At 44.5% G+C, this 18,797-nt stretch overlaps 1 long non-coding RNA gene across 2 annotated transcripts in view; it reads left to right on the top strand.

Annotated features, from left to right (window-relative positions):
• The window catches only part of LOC128835813 (uncharacterized), a 188,750-nt gene that overhangs the window by 156,856 nt on the left and 13,097 nt on the right, over nt 1–18,797 (top strand). For both annotated transcript variants that reach the window (XR_008444701.1, XR_008444700.1), the window contains exon 2: nt 4,979–5,140. This is a non-coding gene — a long non-coding RNA (uncharacterized LOC128835813). The remainder of the gene's footprint in view (nt 1–4,978; nt 5,141–18,797) is intronic.

Here is an 18,797-nt window from a genome sequence, read left to right as displayed (position 1 = left end):
AGAAATTATTTTAATTTATCAGTCTGCACTGACCAGCTTTTCCTGAAGAGGGTTTCATATGGTGCAACCTACAAGATAGCCAAGATTTTTCTGAAGACCATTTTTTGGACCAAACTGGTATTTAGTATTTTGCCTTTTGGAACAGCTTTCTCAGTTTTCTTTTGTTACTCATGCCCTATCACCAGTATTGGTTTGGAGTCCGCCCGTATTTACCTTGAGTAGCAACCAATTACACAAGAAGTCCCTTTGTTTCTCTACACACAGAATAAGGCAATGATTTAGGAAATGCTCCCTTGCCCATCCCTATTCTAGACAGCTTGTAAGCACATGCTAAAAATTAAGTGAGTGCTTAAGTCCCATTGACTTTAAAGTTAAGCATGTGCTTACAGGGATGCTTTTCTGAATGAGGGCCTCTGGTAATAAGTACAGGTGTCAAAATTGGGCCATTTTATATATTTGGTACTTTTACGTTATCTTGATTCCAAATTGAGGACTTCCCAGGAAAAGTAAAGGAAATGTCTCATTACTGATTTGTGTTTCATACAAATCTTTCTTACTTTCCTACTGGATTTGAGGTTTTCTACACAGGCAAATCCCACTGCCTGATTGAGGCCTAATTTAATGGCAAAAATTCTATTGACTTCAATGGGAGCATGATCAGATTCATTATCTGATGCGATCTGATGAATAAATGCAGTTTTAAAGACTGCTGATACATCTATGTGTGGTTATCGTTTCAACTTCCTTCTCCTGTCACCTCACAATTAAAAGATACACAAAGTCTAAATATACAATAGATGCATAAGTGCAGTGCACATGCTATAAAGATGGCGTGATAGTGCTGGACTCACCCCTATGGCACCTCCTGCTGGTCTCTTCCGGGAATTAGCTCATCCAGCCTCCAGAGCACCCTCTGCAGGTCAGTGTCCCACTGCTACTTGGCCCCCGTGTCCCTCCCAGACCCAGTGCCCTGCTATCTGGGGTGCTGCCCCTTGGCAGGAACCCCTTTCTCTCAGGGTCTCCCCTCTCCAGGGAACCCCCACCCACTATCCCCACCTCACCTCAGTATAAGTCTACTGCCAGTCATCGTCTAGCCCCCACACCCTGGGGCAGACTGCAGTATCAGCCTACTCATCACCAACAAGGTTGGGTTTGGACCTGCTGCCTTTGCCTACCCCTGGGCTGCCCTCTGCAACCGCCAGTACCCCTTGGCCTTCTGCTAGACCACAGCCTGGGGATATCCAGGCTGGAGCTCCCCAGCTCCTCTGCCTCTCCCCAGCCCTGCTCCACTCAGGTACCCTGTCTCTAGCTCCCTGCAGCCAGGCCCATCTCCCTCTACAGTTAGAGAGACTCTGTAGACAGCCAGGCCCTGCTCCCTCCAAGACTGGAGAGAGCCTTTTAGAGCTCCTGGCTCCCAGCCTTTTTATACAGGCGAGCTGTGGCCTGATTGGGGCATGGCCACAGCTGTGGCTGTTTCCACAATCAGTCGAGGCTTGCTGCTTTCCTAGCAGCAGCCCTCTCACAGTCTCAACCCTCTCCCAGGGCTGATTTCAAGCCCTTCAGGGCAGGAGCAGGTGACCACCTCGCTACAGATGGCTTTTCACCTCATTTCTCACAACCCATTTATATTTGTTTTGCAATACATATTTACTGTGCCATTTGTAGGGATAGTTGAAACTGTGGCAAGAATTTGGACATACAGATCTTTAGAATAAAATAACTGTGTTCAGTGTCATCCAAACATGCTGGATGTCTGACTGATTGATAAGTCAGATTCCTGATGGAATAGTGATTGATACTAGATGCTAGTCAATACTTGATGTCTTAATGGATAAAGCTCTCACCTTTCATCTGTAAAACCAACAGGTCTGACCTGCACTTTCCCATCTGTTTCTAATTTTAGTGTGCTCTGCTGAGACCAGAGCTGAGCAGTTACCAAACTAAACAATTCAAATTGCTGTAGATCTGGTTAGAAAAAGTTCAGTGTCAAGCAAGGCAATTTCCTCTGGTTACTACAGAGTTCAAGACTAAGGCATACATTTAAGCTTAGTTCTGCAAGGTGCCAAGTGTCTCCTGCAAGGTGCTGAGCAGTCTTAATTTACACTAGGCTGTCAAAGTGAATTGAGGGCACTATATGCATTGCAGGAAATGTTCAGCTCCTTGCAGGATCCAACCCTAAGAGGGAAATGTGGGGGTAGTAGTGTTACTATTATCTGAGATCTTTGCCGGATGCTACAAGTAGGATTTCATCTGCAGGTTCTGTCAATCTCTTAAGCCTCTTAAAAAAATGCAGCCCACTCTTCTTACATGTGGATAGTTAGTCATAAATTCCTACTGAGACAAGGTGGGTGAAATAATAGTTTTTATTGGACCAATTTCTGTTGGTGAGAGAGACAAGCTTTTGAGCTTACACGGAGCTCCTGTTCAGGTCTGGGAAACATACTCAGATTGTCACAGCTAAATATAAGGTGCTTAAGTAGATAACACATATTTCAAGGGACCATTCAAGGTGAAGTGGTCCATTAGCACCCCTCCAGGCATGAGGTGGGGAGGGGAGAAGTGAGGAGTGGGGAAGCCAACTGGTGGGGGATTGTTGTAGTAAGTCATAAATCCAGTGTCTCTATTCAGTCAATGATTTTTAGTGTCTAGCAAAGTTATTAATTTAAGCTCCCAGCCTCATCTTTTGAAATTGTTGTGTATGTTTCTTTTGAGGATGAGGACTGAGGGTCAGATATAAAGTGATTGCTTTGTGAAAAGTGTTCATCCACAGATGACAGGGTGTTTTTTGTCTTTTATTATATTCCTGCATGAGTTCATTCAAGCGTGAAATGATTATTTCACCCACATAGTTGTTATTGGGGCATCTAGTGCAGAGGATTTTGTGATAGGCATGTGGATCTTGAAAGGTGTGTTGTGTGTGTGGGGATGTTGATCATTGTGTAAGTGGAGATATGTCTGCAGGTTTTGCAACAGTTGTTCTTTGAGTTGGTATGTCTTGGTCGATGGGGAGCTTGCTTCTGGTGATGAGCGTGGAGAGGTTGGAGGGTTGTTTGAAGGCCAGAAGAGGGGCTTCAGGAAAGATTTCTTTCAGGCTGGAGTCCCCATTGAGTATAGGTTGTAATTGTCTGGTAATACCCCATAGGGGTTCCAGTGTGGGGTGGTAGGTGACAACTAGTAGTGTGCAGTCTGAGGGGGGTTTATTTCTGAATTGCAGCAGGTTCTGTATTGAAGCTGGGTATCTGGGTGGTCCGTTCCATTATGCAATCTACTTCTCTGGTGGAGTGTCCTCATTTTGGATGAAGGTGCGTTAAGGTATATATCCCAGACTTTCTCTTTGGAGCATGTTCTGTGGTATCTGAGTGCCTGGCTATAGATAACAGCTTTTTTGGTGCACCCCAAAGCTATAATATCTTGGGAGTGACATAGCTACAACAACACTTCATTCATAAATTCCTTTAAGTTATAGACTCTATTTTCATCATTATCATGGAAGCCATTGGCCAGGACTGCAAGCTGGATGAGATAGCAGCTTAAAATGCATAGAAGCAATGTTTGGCTGGGCCAAAGGATCAGAAGCTGTGTAACAGCAGCTAAGGAAATGCAGTCTCTCTCAGAAATGTTATCAATGAAGTGAAGAGAAAATGAATTTCATAACAGCAATAGTTGATCTTCTGCCTCTTTTTCACTGCCTAATTTAATTAGGATCAGGGCTGGCTTAAGAACCTGCGGGGCCCGATTCCGCGGTCTGGGTCTTTGGCGGCACTTCGGCGGCGGGGGATCCGCTCCACGTCTTTCGCGGCACTGAAGGACCCAAATGCCGCCAAAGACCCCGGAGCGGCCCCCCCCACCACCGAAATGCCACCGGAGCGGACCGCTGCTGGGTGAGCCTAAGGCACAGGGTCCTCTTACCCATGGGCCCGATTCCGGGGAATCGGGGGAATCGGCCTAAAGCCGGCCCTGATTAGGATGTTTCTGAGCAAGATGTGCACTTGAGTAGTGTTTCTGCAGCTGTTTGTATAATATTTGGTTCCCAATTTTTTTTTGTGTTGCATTGATTTATTTTAACTGCAGTTATTTATTTTCTTTATCATAAGAAGAGCAATGAATAATCCTGAAATATGTGCTCTGCCTTTGTACATTGGTATGAATCCATCATAATATATCCTTGTTGTGCTTATCTGGGGAGACTTACTCATAAGTATTTCATCTCTCGGATGAGCTTTTTCATCTGTCACTTATATGTCTGAATCCCCATTGCCATAGCATCTGAGCATCTATTTCTATTTAAAAATGGACATAACAAATGCAATATTCCCTCCCTCTGTCTTCCTTCCCAGCTTGTAGGAAAAATAGCTTGATGATTATAGGGGGTTTTCTGTTAGTGCTTGTGAATGAATGGGGATTATTTATCCCAGGGTCCCTAGTATATAAATAGTGCTCCTCAGAGACAGAGAAAATGCCTGCAAGGTAGAAGAGGATGTTTTCTTATCTAAGAACAGGCAGGCAGTGAAGAGTACTCAGCATTCTATAGGATAACTGGAATATATCTGGCAGAAACTGAAGCTATTATTGTCACAAAATTATCTTCCAGAGTCCTCATCACCATATCCATTCAGCAATCACTCTGCCATTATGACCCTTGATGTGCATAGAAGGTTACACTGAAGCAGTGTTGAGGATTGTGTTGGTAGTATGTCTTCTAGAGGAGCAGCCAGGGCCCACAAGTGACATAATTTTGGTGGGGCTAGTCTCAAGATGATGCAAGAAGCTCAAACCTGTCTGCATTTGAGTCCTCTGATTGGCTGCCCACTCCACTTGCCTGCCTGCAGACAACCAATCAGAGCTGCTGCAGGCAGAACTCTCCCCACTCCCTTTCTCCAGTGCAACCCAGAGTCATTCCCACAGTACTCCTGGGGAATTCTGGGCCACTGCACATGCACAGAATTCATGTCCCCCACAGAATTTTTTTTCTCTGCAGGAAATACATTCTGCCGAAGAGGTGCTGCAGTTACGTCTTTCACGCACTAGAGGTTGCTGTGGCACCAGAACAGAGGGAAGCTGCTCCTGAATGGGAGCAGCCCTATGTGGATAGGGAGGAGAAGAGGCTGCATTTCTCACAGAACCCTGCCCATGGGGCCAGGTAAGGAGGCACAGGATATGAGGGGAACGGATAGAGCGGGGCACATGGAGCTGGTGGGGGGGGAGGGTGTCACAGATAGGGATTTAGAGGGGCTGGTGGTGGGACAGACTGGGGTGGGGAATCAATGAGAGTGGGGGTGCAGGGACATATGGGGACAGGGGAGGGGGGCTGAGTGCAGGTGCAGGGACACATAGGGATGGGGGTGGCTGAGTGGGGATGAAGGGACACATGAGACTGGGATAGGAGGTGAGGAGGAGGGGTGCAGGGATATATGGGAACAGGGAGGAGGAGGGAGAGTTCCCCAAGCCTTTGCATTGCTTCTGAGGGGAGAGGGAAATACAGTTCTGTATTGTAGTTTAAATTAATTATTACTCAAAGTTCTGTATTAATATGCCTAGTAAGGAATCTATTTGTCAAAAAACATTTTCTGAATCTTTTTCATTGTCTTTATTGTTACAGACATACTTGCTGACAGGTATTTTGAAATAAATTACCCAAATGGTTGAAACTGGCATGATTATACTGTGTTATTTTGACAAATAAAATATGCAGAATTTTAAAATATTGTGCACAGAATTTTTAATTTTTGGTGCACAATTCCCCCAGGAGGGGGCTAAATTGCCCAGCATCTCAGGATGGCTCCTCTACTCCTCCCCAGTGCCCTCCTGTGAGCAACAGGACAAGATGGTTGCAATGCTTTTCCCTCTCTCTCCCTGCAGCCCAGCCTGAGAAGGGGTAGAGGGGGTTGAAGAGCCCCTGGAGTTGCCTCACCCCAACCTGGAAGGGGGAGCAGCAGGGTGTTCCCCCCACCCAAGGTCTGGGAGGGGTGTGGGGTGAAAAACCCTGGAGGACCAGAGGGAGGGCTGAACTGGGATTGAGGAGGAGTGGAACTAATCAGGGTGCTAAACTGATAGGGTGGGAGTTGAACAGTTGGGAGGGCTGAAGTGCTGCAGAGGTGGAGGCTGGGTGGGGACTGAACTGATGAAAAGGCTGGGAGACAGGATTAATTGCTGGTCAGGGACGGGCAGATGTAGGGGGGAGTTTCTGCAGCAGAGGATGAAATCCATTTTGCCCAATATATTTGGGAGAATGGGAAATGCTAATTGTCACATGCACACTTTGGGGATGGGCAGGGGGAATTCAAAAATCAAAAAGGACAAAAAAACCAAAACAATATAGCCTTTTTGGAAAAAAAAATCTCATGATTGGGCCGCTCATAATTTTTGGGGGGGATCTAACCAATTATTTTTGATCTCTTGTGAAACTCCAAATCACGATTTTTGATCTCTTGACTTAGAAGAGAGGGCAGTCCGAAAGGAATTTATTTGTCCTTGTTTACAAAACTACAGTGCAACAAAGGAAACGTGGGGGAAAAAATGGATTGTCCAAAAAAAATGTATTATTGAAAACTAGTTACTTTTTTTGGTAAGGCAATAAAAACAAAAAGTTAGTTCCAAAAGGAAGAGAAAAAGATGTACTTGTTAAAATACATACCCCACTGTCATTGGGATGTTCTCTGTTTCTCAGGCAGTTATGGTATCCAAAACAGGATGGCCTGGCCTAGATATTTTTTCTGGCTTTTTGTATCTTTGAATTCCCACTACTTCCTATGGGAAACTCCATCTGGGTCAGCTGACCCAGGTCCAGCTTCCCCCACAGACTTAGTTTAAAGTTGCCTCACATTGGGATCCACCCCTTTTATGCCAGGTGCATCTCAAATAGAACTACCTAATCATTAAAATAGCCTTTTTTTCTAATTGTTACAGCTGAGTTAGTAACTTCAGTATACTTGCACATCAGCCCAGGAAGTAGTTAGGGGCACTGAGCCAATGCACAAAGTGGTCCAACAGTGCCAAAAACCTGGCCCAATTACAAACAAAACAAAACAAACAAAAAAACCCACCCCCCCCAAATTGTACCCTCTCAAAATGATTTAGTAGGTTGAATACCCTATTCTACTGGGACAGCAGGCATAGCACTGAAAAGTCACTTGTGAGCTGAAAGCAGGTTTGAAGCTGTAAGTATAGCTGGTGCAGAGGCTGCTGAAGCAAGAAGTGGTTACAGTAAATATAAGAGTTGAAGCCAAACAATTGGAGCTGAAGAGTTTGAAGGAAGGATAAGTACTTACACAGCTCATTTCTCTGAACTAGATTGAATTTGATCAGTATCACCTTGTTATTTTTATTCATCGTTAAAAGTACCACCAAAGAAGGCCATTCATTAATAGTAGGACTGGTCAGGAATTTTCCATCAATATGATTTTTTGATAGAAAATGCAGTTTTATTAGAATATTTCAATATTCCTAAAGTTTCTAAAATTTCTATTAGGAATTTCAAAATGAAATCTTTCATTTTGGGTATATTTGAGTGAAAATCAAAGTATTTTGGTTTGTTGAATGGAAATGTTTTGTTTCAAGTCAGTTTCTGCATTAAACTGCATCTCTATGTGGTGCTGCATTTTCCCATAGGAGTTGTTGTTTGGGTGCCTGATGCCCCCCATTCTCCACTAAGTCTCCCATGATGCAATGTAGTCTCCACTCTAATTGGGCTGTATGGTGCCTCATGGGCATCCCATAAAAATGGTTACTTACTGTTCCATAACTGTTGTTCTTTGAGATGTGTTGTACATGTCCTTTCCATCATAGGTGTGTTCATGCCTCGTTCACAGTTGTGGGGAGATTTCCCCCATAACACTACCCGTCTAGGCAGCGCGAGACCTTTCTGGTGCCTCACACCACTGCACATAGGCATAAAGGGCCATGATGACCCCCCCACCACCCTCAGTTCTTTCCACCCAGAAAGAGTCTGATAGAGAAGGGAAGGAGAGTGGGTCATGGAATGGACATGTGCAACACATCTCCAATGGTTATGGAAAGGTAAATTACTATTTTTTCTTCAAGTGATTGCACATGTTCATTCCACTGTAGGTGACTCACAAGCAGTTAAAACTGGTAGTGGGCTCAGACGCTACTTGAACAAGGATTGAAAGACAACTCATCTGAACCTGGCATGGTCCCTGGACTGAGGAGAGATGGCATAGTGAGAGGTAAATGTATGGCATGATGACCAGGTAGTTGCCTTACAATCCAAAATGGGAACCCTTGCCAGAAAGTCTGCAGAAGTCGCCTGTGAGCTGGTTGAATGAGACATCTCTTTATTCTGAGATGCGACATCTGGCAATCAGCAGAAGAATGCAGCTGCAGATTCAGGCAGAGATCTTCTGGGCTGAGACTGGTTGGCCCTTTACTCCATCTGAAATGGCAATGAAGAGTTGAGTTGGAGAACTCAGTGGTCTAGTCCAGTCTAAGTAAAAAGCCAAAGCTCTTCTAACATCTAGAGTATGAAGCTTTTCCTCCCCTTTACTTGAATGGGGCTTTGGAAAGAATGTTGATAGATAAATCTTTTGATTTAAATAAAATTTGGAGACCACTTTAGATAAGAATTTAGGGTGAGACCAAAAATAGCAACTTGCCTCTAGATACAATCCTATGCAGAGGTGTGGACAGAGTAGAAGCAGCTGATGCTGAGTGGCACTCTGTGGCTGGAGTTGGGACTGCAGGAGCAAGAGGTTCCAGTGTCGGTACTGGGAGAGGCTCTTGAAACGTGGGAGAACCTGGTACTGACAAGCTAACTCACTCCCTGGCTGCCTTGTACGCCTCAGGTGTTGACAGCAGCGGAAAGGGTTCTTGACGGTACCAAGGGGTGCATTGATGCTCCCGGGTTTGGTCTCAACAGAACTTTCCTGGGTTTTGGAGTCAGCAATCCCTCTTGGCTCACAGATTGCTCCTAGAGAAGCAATTTTTAGGGTGCCCCTGTGAATCCATATGAGCACTTGGGGCCTTCCTCTTGGAGGGTCCAGGTGCTGAGTCGTTAGGAGACTTATGCAGCCTCTGAGGCACCGGTGTGGCAGATCTGGCTGATGACTCTGAAAGAACAGGAGGAGCACTCCTGACAGACTTGGACATGCTTGGTTCTGATAGCAGATGAAGTACACACTCCATGAAAAGGGTACTTAAATCTATCAGCCCTGTCCTTTCTTGAATGGGGTTTGAACCCCTTACAATTGTGACATTTGTCATGCACATGTGCCTCTCCCAGACAGTTAAGGCAGCTGGGATAAGCATCGCTTACCAGCATAGAACGGTTACATGAGTGATGAGCCTTGAAACCAGGAGAACAGGGCATGAGTCTGGTATTGATCTCAATACCCATCTGGTCACCGGTAACCCCACACTAAAAAGATAGTATTGTAACCTACATCCAAAACTAACTATTTACAGAACTACTATCCAAGACTAAAGTAACACTATAAGGTACTATATACACTAAGAGGGGTATGAAATAACAGGGACAGCAGCTCCAACAAACAACAGTAGGAAGGACCAGCACAGCCCTTTATGCCTGCGTGAAGTAGCACAAGGCCCCAGAGGGTGCTTTGCACTGCCCCAACAGGTGCTGCTAAGGGAAAAATCTTCGATGACTGTGCAAGAGGCATGCACATCCCTACAGTGGAGGGACTAGACATGTGCAATCACTTAAAGGACTGTGTGTGCATCATGGAAAATGTAGTCTGGTCAAGGAGCCCAGTTCTTATAGGCAAATGGGGACACAAAGCACCCAAATAATAACTTCCATGAGACAATGCAACACCACAGGGAGATGCCATTTAATATTGAACTGACTTTTTTCTATTCAGTTCAACAAACCAAAATGAAATGTTTTGTCTTGGGAGTATGGAAACTTGTAATTTCAATCAAAAGTGTAAAAATGCAACAGTTCACCATTTCCAAATCAACACTTTTTAGTACTTTTGTCCCATTAAAGAATTTCAATATTTCAACTTTTTGACCAGATTTGTGATGGAAAAAAAAACCCTAATTATTAGAATTTCCCATGAGACAGAAATTCTGATTTTCACTTAGCTCTAATTAATAATGTTTCAGTCAGAAAAAGCACACTGACATCTTGTGATTTGATTCCCATGCTTACCCCTGGAGCTTCCGGTAGCAATGTCAAAAATGTAGATGCTCCCACAGTCTTGGAGAAAATCGAGAGTTTAATGGAGCAGAGAGTGTGTTATGGGCACTCTGATTGAGGGCAGACTAGGTGATCACAGTGGTCCCTTCCTGCCCTAGAATCTATGAATCTCTCATTTAGAATAGTACTGTGAAGAGCAGGGCCGATGAGGGGGGGGCGAGAAAAGCCAGTACAAATTTCCGGGGCCCGGCGGTCCGAAAGGAGACCCGGGCCCCGGCTTCCCCGGCTTCCTCCCCCCCCATCAGCCCTGTTTAGCCGGTCCGCCCTTGCTGGGGGGCCCGAAAAAATTTTTTCAGCGCGACCCGAACCCGCTCTTGACGGCCCTGGTGAAGAGCTAGTTCCACCCCCCATCCCTTGTTTTTTTTATTTTAAATCTCAAATGCCCATCAGGCTTTCTTTCTTAATTTCTTTGTCTTTCTGTTCTTTCATGTTAATAATATGGGAGATTTGTGAGATAATTTTGACAGCAATCCTTTTTCCTGTTGAATGCTGTGAATTCTTACACGTTTACTAAGTATTGATGCAGTTCTTTATTTAATGACATATTACTCTTACAGGCTATCAGTTTTACAATGGCAATAATCCAGGTGAAATTGATTTGTTACTGTAATTATGACCAAGTTCAGGTTTGTTACTGTGTCAACTGCTCTCAGCTTCACCTTTAGATTGTTCTATTAAATCCTTAATTGCACACAATAATTATAATAGGGACCTTGCTTCAATCTTAATAAAGAGCATCTTTATTACAATCTCATGTTAACTATGTAAGGGCAATTAGGTTGCTTAGGTACTGCATGATCATTCATATGACCATTGTGAGGATCAAATGGAATAAGAAATTAAATAGACTTCTCAGAAAATATCACAAGGCCTTGAAAAAATTTTACTGTCACAATCTCGCTTGGTGTTGAAGAGGACTTTGTTGTGTAGAACTGCTCCTCTTGTGACTTGTCTCACCAACTCCAACCTCCCCCACCCAAGCAGAGCAAAGCCGCCATCACAGCTAGGCAGAGCTGGGAATAAACCCGTCTCCAAAATTCTAGTTCACTGCCTTAACCACAAGACTATCTTTCTTATTTAGCAGACTACATGCAGGGTGACCTCTCTGAAGTCATGAGAGTGACTCCGGATTTACAACTGTATAACACAGAAGAGAATTTGGCTCCAGCTTTTCTAATTGCTGCTTTGTTTAAAAAGCTTTTGGTAAACTCTTCACTCTGAGTCGAAGGGACGGAGGGGAAAATAAACAGCTACATTCCTCTAATAAGTGAAAATGAATTGCAATTATAGTAAAAATACTGCTAGTAATGTACAACTATTTTAGATTAAGCTATTTAAAGCAAAAAAAAAGGCATTAATCTCACTAATGGGGTCTGCACACTAGCTATTAATTTGGTGACTTTCTACGTAAAGGACTTTGCTTAAAATCCCTCCTTCTGGGTTTTTGAAATGCAAGTGGACAAAATGGTAGGATCAAGATGTTGCATTCCTTCATCTCAATTTTTCTAAGCAGAGAACCCTCAGTTATAAGGCACAACAGTGGCTCTCTGGCTAACATATTGAAAGTGAAACAGGCTCCTTTGAGTGCTTGTTAAGAGAGATGAATTCAAGATAAATAAAATTTAAAAAGGGAAGACTCTTCCAGGAAAGTTCCAATTAAATCTAAGTAGCAGCAGATGCCATCATTTGTGGGGAACACAACCTGAGTGTGCTCTGCAGTTGAAGACTTGGTCTTTAAGCCCAAAGTAATGCTGTTCTTTACATCACTAAAACTAAATTAAACGAAGGAAAGGGTTAATCTTATCCTAACACAATTGCCATTTGAGAATGCAAATAGCTGCTAGATTGCTAACTAAATGATTTGCTGGTTCAAAATGGGAGCCCAGATTGAGGCCTCTTTGAAAATGTGGCATACATTTGCTATTTACATGATGGTTTAGTGATTGCACATTGTATTGCAATGTGTAATGACACTTGCTTTTTTTATACTCTCTATGGAGGTACAGACTAGCTGTGATCCTGTATGAATCTGCATTTCCTTAGTCTGTGGTTTTAGTGTATGAAAATTTCATACGCGCAGACAATAGACATGCTAAATAAATGGGTATGCCTGTGAAGAGTAACTGAAAAAGCTCGTGAAGAAATAAATGTAACACGAGGCTATCTGCTGTATAAGGCTTCAACTCTGCAAATGTTTGAGCACAAGTGTAAGTTACTTCTATGAGTAGTCCCAATGATTTCCGTGCAAGTAAAGTTAACCATATGCTCAAATGTTTGCAAAATTAGGCCTTACATCCAGAGAATGACAGAAATCGTAGCAGAGTGTATTTCATTCACAGAACAAAGACGTCTGAGAAACGTACAAGTATTCAGAATCTAGGACACATACATCCTGAGGTACATTTATCCCTGTAGTGTGTCTAAGTATAGCATGTTTTTTTTTACCAGTAGCTTTGATGAGATAAAGAGCTGGTAGTTGGCATGAAAAAAATGCATACATACAAAAACTATGTAACTGTTAATCTTTCTTGGCACTATAGCTATCAAGTGGAATTAGAGCAGACAAAAATGACTGATTTTCTTCATTTTGTGAATTTTGCCTGCTGCATCCTGCAGAGATGAAAGCCTGAACGAGTTTTGTATTGCACTCTGCAGGTGGAAAGACTTAGGTTCAAACCTCTCTCATGCAAACTTGAAAAGTGGGGCCCTCCACTGAAAGAATTCTGCACCTGGACCACCAAGTTTTGCCCTGGAAACCAACTGCCAAAAAATGCTATCAACTGCAGCTGCCATGCAGAGAAAGATGATATCCAAGTTAAATCCAAATTCTAGGTTCTAGCAGCCAATGTAGAGTTTAGAGCATGAACATGATGTGTTTTCATCTATCTGCTCTGACTAGAGGGCAAACCACTGCATTTTGAATCAGTTACATCTTCCAGATAGCCTTCAAGTTAACCCCGGGTGGCATGTACAGCACTGTGACTGTATCTGAGAAAGTGATCACCATGTCTAAGTCTGCATCTGAGAAGAAAGGGTGCAGTCTTTTAGCCAGCCAAAGGTGGAAAAAAACCCATTTCTGGTCACTGTTGCTATGGGAATCTGGGAGCAGAGATGAGTCAAATAGGACTCTGAGATTACAAGTCGTCTTGACAATCAGAACAGTACAAATTGCAAAAAGGTCTGAAGCTCAAAATATTCCATTGTTGTCAAATCTCTCAAATGTGCCATTATTTTACTACTAAGCTGTCATAAGAACATGGATGTATGCACTATAGGTCAGCAGCAACACTTAGGTACAAACAAAACCATTTGTCTCTCTTTTATTGAGAGGGCATTAATTGCATTTGTGTTGTATCAGATTAAAGGAGACCTCAAAGTAGCAGGAGTAACAATTTATACTATAAAAAAACAACCACATTTAGTGGGGAAAAGGTTTGTCAAGGAAGAGAGTATTGCAGAAGTGCCATAATTTACTACTTCTTGCCTTTACGTAACTATCAAGGCATAGTACCGCCAATCTTAGACTCTGTGGCTGCTAGACCAGAAAAAAACACTGGTTCTTCTGTACTGCACAAATACAAAGGCTAATCGTAGTTCTTAAGGGAAAATCCTCTCTTTAACACTTCAGAGGTGCTTGATTAAGCTGTTGTTAGATAGTGTATACCATCTCTTTATACAGCATAACTGATAGGAAAGGATCATTTCTATGTTTGGAAACTAGCCTAATACTTGAAAGACCTGGGTTCAAGTCCTTGCTCTGCCATAGGTCCTGCATAAGCTTGGGCAAATCATTAAGGCCTCATCTGCTTATTGCTTTAGTCCGCACCATAAGGGTTTACATTTTCGTGCGCACTAACTGGCCTGTGGGGTCCCTGCTGGCCAGTTCCCAAGTGGGCATTAATGTAGTTCTATTAGAAAGAGTGCTACATAAACATGCACTAGGGAATATTTAGTGCACAGCAGCAGGGTCCAAATGGGCCAGTTAGCGTGTGCACACTTCTATGGACTGAAATGTATCTTCCTCTGGAATGTACTAACTCTGTAGACAAGCCCTTAGCTTCTGAGGGCCAGACCCAGAAAGGGACTTAGGTGTCTGAGTCCCAGTTTCACGTGCCATTACAATCCACAAAACCCCTGGTTGGCTGCCACCTAAGCCTGTAGGTGCCTAAACTCACTCAGTGACAAAATTTTTGCTTTGAAAGTTCCTTAGTCACCTACATTTCTGCCTCTGAGCCTGCTCACTGCTGCCGCACTCTAGGCACCCAGATGCCTGTCTCCAACGTAGGCACCAGCACGATCCACATCCCAGGGAAAGATAGGCAGAGGAATGCCTATCTTCATCATAGGGCCCAATCCAGTTGGTGTGCTCTGAGAATGCCTAGCTCCATATAAAATGACCAGGAGGAGGCCTCTCTTATAACCTTTGGCACAATGGTTAGGGTACTCAGGATGTGAAAGACCCTGGGTCAATTTCCCCCTCCCCCCGCCTAATGAGGAATCAGATTTGAACAGGGGTTCCCTACCTCTCAGAGGAGTGCATGAACCACTGGACTATGGGTAAACAATCAATTTGTCAGGACCTGAGGACAATAGGGTGAATAATAAAAGCCAACATGGATTTATCAAGAATGAATCATGTCAAAGCAACCTAATTCCTTTCTCTGACGGGCATAGTGGGAAGGGGAAACAGTAGACATATTTTATCTTGATTTTAGAAAGGCTTCTTGACATAGTTCCACATACATTCTCATAGACAAACTAAGGAAATGTGGTTTAGATGAAACTATTATGAAGTGGGTGCATAACTAGTTGCAAAACTGTATTCAAAGTGTCGTTATAAGTGGTCCACTGTCAAACTGGGATAGCATATCTAGTGGGGTCCCATAGGGGTCTGTCCTGGCTCTGGTGCTATTCAATTTTTTAATTAATTACTTGGCTACCAGCATATACTTATACAATTTGCTGAGGAAAGCAAGCTGGGATGGGGGTGCAAGCATATTGGAGGACAGGATCAGAATTCAAAATGACCTTGATGAATGGAGAACTTGCCTGAAATCAACAAGATGAAATGCAATTAAGACAAGTGCAAAGTACTAGACTTAGGGAGGGGGGAAAAAATCAAATAAACTACAAAATGGGGAATAACTGGGTAGGTAGTAATGCTACAGAATAGTGGTTATAGTGGATCACAAATTGCCTATGAACCAACAATGCGATGCAGTTACAAAAAAGTCTATTGTCATTCTGGGTGTATTAACAAAAGTGTTATATAGAAGACAGGGGCGGTAATTATCCCGCTCTGCTCAATGCTGGTGAGGCCTCAGCAGGAGTATTCTGTCCAGTTCTGGGTGCTACACGTTAAGAAATATGTGGACAAATTGGGAAGAGTCCAGAGGAGAGCAACAAAAATGATAAAAAGATATAGAAAAATCTGATTTATGAGGAAAGATTAAAAAACTGGGCATGTTTAGTCTTGAGAAAAGATGGGGACCTGATAACAGTCTTCAACCATGGTCAGGGCTGCCGAGAGCAGGTTTGCGCCCCGGTGAAAAAAAATTTTTGGGCCCGCCCAGCAAGGGTGGACTGGCTAAACAGGACTGAGGAGGGGTTGGGGAGGAAGCTGGGCCCCGGGCCCCCTTCCGGACTGCCGAGCCCCGGTAATTTGTACCGGTTTCCCCCCCACACCCTCGTCAGCCCTGGCTATGGTAAGGGCTGTTATAAAGAATTATCCATTGTTGTCTATGTCCACTGAAGATATGACAAGAACTAGTCAGCTTTAGGGAGATTTAGGTTAGATATCAGGAAAATCTTTCTAACAATAAAGGTAGTTAAGCTCTGGAATTGGCTTCCAAGGGTGGTTGTGGAATCCCTGTTATTGGAGATTTGTAAAATCAGCTTAGACAAACTCCTGTCAGGGATGGTCTAGATCAGGGGTGGGCAAACTTTTTGGCCTGAGGGCCACATTGGGATATGGAAATTGTATGACGGGCTATGAATGCTCATGAAATTGGGGGTAGGGGTGCGGGAGGGCGGGAGGGCTCTGGCTGGGGGTGCGGGCTCTGGGGTGGGGCCAGACATGAGGAGTTCAGAGTGCAGGAGGGGGCTCTGGGTTGTGGTGTGAGGTGTATGTGAGGGCTCTGGGGGTGGGGCTGGGGATGAGGGTTTGGGGTGCAGGAGGGTGCTCCGGGCTGGTACCAATGGGTTCAAAGGGCAGGAGGGGAATCAGGGATGGGGCAGGCTGTTGGGGCATGGGGGGGTGAGGGCTCTGGCTGAGGGTGCGGGCTCTGGGGTAGGGCTGGAGATGAGGGGATTGGGGTACAAGAGGGGGCTCTGGGATGGAATCAAGGGGTTCAGAGGGTGGGAGGGGGGATCAGGGCTCTGGCAGGGGATTGGGGTGCAGGGGGGGCTCTGGGGTGCAGGCTCCGGGTGGTGCTTACCGCAAACAGCTCCTGGAAACATGTCCCTCTTCTGGCTCCAAGATGCAGCCAGACGGCTCTGTGTGCTGTCCCGTCCGCAGGTGCCACCCCTGCGGCTCCCATTGGCCAGGAACCGCAGCTATTGGGAGCTGCAGGGGCAGTGCCTGCGGATGGGGCAGTGTGCAGAGCCGCCTGGCCACGCCTCCGCGTGCTACGTAGGAGCCGGAGGGGGGTCATGCCAGCTGCTTCCTGGGAGCCGCACGGAGTGGGGCAAGCCTCCAACCCCACTCCCCGGCAGGAGATGAGGGCCAGATTAAATGGTCTGACAGGCCGGATGTGGCCCGTAGTTTGCCCACCCCGGTCTAGGTATACTTGGTCCTGCAGCAGCATAAGAGGCTGGACTAAATGACTTTGTGACGTCTTTTCTAGCAGTATATTTCTATGATTCTATAGTGTGATGTGTGTCTCTCTCAATCTCTCTTGTTGAAGCCATTCCACTTTTAGTTAAATAATTAAATATTAATTAGGCAGAAGACAGAGTGAGAATCATGCTGTAGTTCACTCATCTGAGAGATGGATGATCCTAGGTCAGATCCAGTTGACAAGAGATAGGAATTGAAGCACAATCTCTCATGTCCTGGATGAGTGCCATAACCATTGAGCAAAAGATTATAAGGCAAACTGTCCCCTCCTCCTGGTCATCCTCAGAGGATGTCTACTAGATCAGGCCTCTTCTGCCTGTCTTATCTGGGGTTCAGGATTGCATTGGGGCTTAGGCATGAGACAGACACCCAGATGCCTGCCTGAGGCAGCAGCATGCATGCTCGGTGGTAGAAATTTAGGTGCCTAGGGAACTTTTACAGCAAAAATTTAGGTGCTGAGTGAATTTAGAAGTTAGGTAGCAGTCGGTGGGACTTAGGCACCTAAGCCTTCTTGTGGATCTGGCCCTCACATAACACAGTAATGGGGGCCATATAAGTACCTAAGATAAATAAACAACACTCATATGACTGGACATCTATCACAAGTTTAGAAACGCTGGCTGTGGCAGTGATCAGCAACCCCAAAGGCAGCTTTAGCTTGCCTAAGTATAACAAACTATTACAGAGGTATGCAATGGTGTTGTAGCTGTGTTGGTCCCAGGATATTACAGAGATAAGGTGGGTGAGGTAATAGCTTTTATTGGACCATTGTCTGTTGGTGAGAGAGACAAGCTTTCCAGCTATACAGAGCTCCAAAACTTGTCTCTCTAACCAACAGAAGTTGATCTAGTAAAAGCTATTATCCCTCTCACCTTATCTCTATTACAGAGGTTACATTTTATTTCATATTAACTGTTCTTGGAAAATCCTCCCTATGTGTGAGAGGCACAGTGTATCTGTTTCAGGATCAGAAACTGTATTATATGCCTTTTACTTTTTTTGTTAAATATAATTATGGTAGGCAATGAAAAGGAAATCTTCATGTATTCATGTTCTGAGTTCATCTCTGCCCACCTTAAGGGACCAATAACGCAACACATCATTTTGTTCTGTTTCCTTCTGTTTTGTCCCTTTTAAAACTGATGCACCATGGAGCACTGGTAGATTTGCCTCATCTTTCCCAACAGTAGTTCTAGTTCTATGCATGGGGAGAAGGTGAATTGGGGAGAGGCCCTGCATCCTCACCCCCTCTAACCCTATGGAGAATCTAGAGGAGAGTTTATATCAATTCAGGCTTCTATAACACTTTTGCAGAGCACTTTCAGGCTGGAGAACCTCCCTTCCCTTCCCTTCCGTGGCCATGGACAGAGCAATCCCTGGTAGCACAGTGCCAGTACTGCTGCAGTGCCTGGGAACTGAAGAGGGGCCAGGGACCTCTCAAGCTGTTGAGGAGGCCCAGTGGGTTCCCCAAGAGCCATGCATTTTGGGTCCCACATCCTGGCTTCTTCCGACCACCCTGCAAACCCCTCTCCTGGACAGAAGACTTAAGAAACAAACCTGAATAGGATATTTTACGGAGTTCTCATTTACCTGATTCCCCAAAGTGAGTTTTCCCCTGGGAGGGACATTCTAATCCAGAATTACCACCTTCCTGTTTAAGAACCCTCATTTCCACCATTCCCGAGCAGTGCTTAGCGCCCTCCCTCAGGGCCCTCAAGGCATTATTGGTGCAAATATTGTATGACTTTAACATACACATGATAAACATAAATGTGCTGGGCT

Source organism: Malaclemys terrapin, chromosome 4 (genome assembly GCF_027887155.1).
Source record: "Malaclemys terrapin pileata isolate rMalTer1 chromosome 4, rMalTer1.hap1, whole genome shotgun sequence".
Classification (NCBI taxonomy): Eukaryota; Metazoa; Chordata; order Testudines; family Emydidae; genus Malaclemys; species Malaclemys terrapin.
The sequence above is the reverse complement of the archived record's forward strand: the minus strand, read 5'-3'. Positions and strand labels throughout refer to the sequence as shown.